The 2,500-nt window shown below is 50.5% G+C and overlaps 1 protein-coding gene across 4 annotated transcripts in view; it reads right to left on the bottom strand.

The window, feature by feature from the left end:
* Positions 1-2,500, bottom strand: part of bcor (BCL6 corepressor) — a 44,023-nt gene that overhangs the window by 15,608 nt on the left and 25,915 nt on the right. The gene's annotated exons all lie outside the window — the stretch shown is intronic.

Genomic DNA, 2,500 nt, shown 5'->3' with positions numbered 1-2,500 from the left:
GAAAGGAAGAGACAGATACAGAAACTGAAAGAAAAAAAAAACGACCACAAACAACCCCTCCTCTGTCCGTCACTTCGCCCCACAGAGTCCTTGCTGCTGGAGGGAAACATCACTTTCTCTCAGCTCTGCCACATGAGGAGGGAAATGAAGGAGAGGGAGAGAGAGAAAGAAAGAGAGAGAGAGAAAATGAGGGGAGCATGAAGAGCGAGCGAAACGCCTCGAGAGAGAGAGAGAGAGAAAATGAGGGAGCATGAAGAGGCGAGCGAAACGCCTCGAGAGAGAGAGAGAGAGAGAGAGAGAGAGAGAGAGAGAGCGATCATGCGCTCGCTGCAGTAATCGCTCATTTCCTGTGCTCTGTGCCAGTCCTTTCAGCCTCGCTGCCGGAACTAATCCAGCTCGCCATTAATCTGCCTAAATCAGGAACACAACACCGAGCGCGCGATTACACACAGCCGCGGAAACACCGCTGCAACGCGACAACAACCTGACACCAACCCGACACCAACCAGACGTCAATCCCAACACCAACCGCTACCAACCCCACGTCAACCAGACGTCAACCCGACACCAACCCCATGTCAACCAGACATTAACCCAACACCAACCCTTCATCAACTCGACATCAATCCCACACCAACCCGACACCAACCCCTTCATCAACTCGTCATCAATCCCACACCAACCCGACACCAACCCCTTCATCAACTCCACATCAACCCGACACCAACCCCTTCATCAACTTGACATCAATCCCACACCAACCCGACACCAACCCCTTCATCAACTCGACATCAATCCCACACCAACCCGACACCAACCCCTTCATCAACTCGACATCAATCCCACACCAACCCGACACCAACCCCTTCATCAACTCAACATCAATCCCACACCAACCCCTTAATCAACTCGACATCAACCCCACACCAACCCGACATCAACCCGACACCAACCTCTTCATCAGCTCAACATCAATCCCACACCAACCCGACACCAACCCCTTCATCAACCCCACATCAACCCGACACCAACCCCTTCATCAACTCGACATTAACCCCACACCAACCCGACACCAACCCCTTCATCAACTCGACATCAACCCCACACCAACCCCACATCAACCCGACACCAACCCCTTCATCAACTCGACATCATTCCCACACCAACCCGACACCAACCCCTTCATCAACTCAACATCAATCCCACACCAACCCCTTTATCAACTCGACATCAATCCCACACCAACCCCTTCATCAACTCGACATCAACCCCACACCAACCTGACATCAACCTCTTCGTCAACTCGACATCAATCCCACACCAACCCGACACCAACCTCTTCATCAACTCGACATCAATCCCACACCAACCCGACACCAAACCCTTCATCAATCCCACACCAACCCCACACCAACCCGACACCAACCCCTTCATCAACTCGACATCAACCCCACATCAACCCCTTCATCAACTCGACATCAACCCCACACCAACCCCACATCAACCCCTTCATCAACTCGACATCAACCCCACACCAACCCCACATCAACCCCTTCATCAACTCGACATCAACCCCACACCAACCCCACATCAACCCCTTCATCAACTCGACATCAATCCCACACCAAACCCACATCAACGCGACAACAACCTGACACCAACCCGACGTCAATCCCGACACCAACCCCACGTCAATCCCGACGTCAATCCCGACACCAACCCCACGTCAACCTCACGTCAACCTGACACCAACCCCCACCAACCCCACGTCACCCAGACATCAACCCGACATCAATCCCACACCAACCCGACATCAACCCGACACCAACCCCACATCAACCCGACACCAACCCCACATCAACCAGACGTCAACCACCACCAACCCCACGTCAACCAGACATCAACCCGACACCAGCCCTACATAAACCCGACATCAACCCCTACCAACCCCACGTCAACCAGACACCAACCCAAAATCAACCCGACACCAACCCAAAATCAAAACGCACGCGTTCCTCCACACAAAGCACAAAAAAAACTAAACTAAACTAAACTTCATTCGGAAACTTGTGATAGAAACCGACACACTTATTACCACGTTATTATCCTGTAATAACAGCTACACGAGCTCTTTTGTGTGAGAAATTAGTTTTTCCTCTAGCTATTGTCATTTAAAACCATTTCAATCCCAAATCGTGTCTGCGTTTCGCATTTGTTTCTCAGCTATCGATTTGTCCGTTTTTTATCTTCTAGCAAGCGTGGCTAACGCTAGCCAGAAAACACGTGGGATTTGTAATCGAAATGTACACGCCAACAATTATTAGCACTGTTACACTGGAAAACGAACTTAGTCGATCGCAAATATTGTGTGTGTTTCTGCGTTTGTTTCCTAGCTAACCGATTTTCACCTGCTAGATGTCTGAAAAATCGCTAATGAGGCAAAGCATCCTGGGAAATATCGTAACAATGAAGAACGTGTTGCTGCTTTACGCGACATTGC

Source organism: Silurus aristotelis, assembly GCF_946808225.1.
Source record: "Silurus aristotelis genome assembly, chromosome: 9".
NCBI classification, from domain to species: Eukaryota; Metazoa; Chordata; class Actinopteri; order Siluriformes; family Siluridae; genus Silurus; species Silurus aristotelis.
This window is presented reverse-complemented; position numbering and strand designations above follow the sequence as displayed.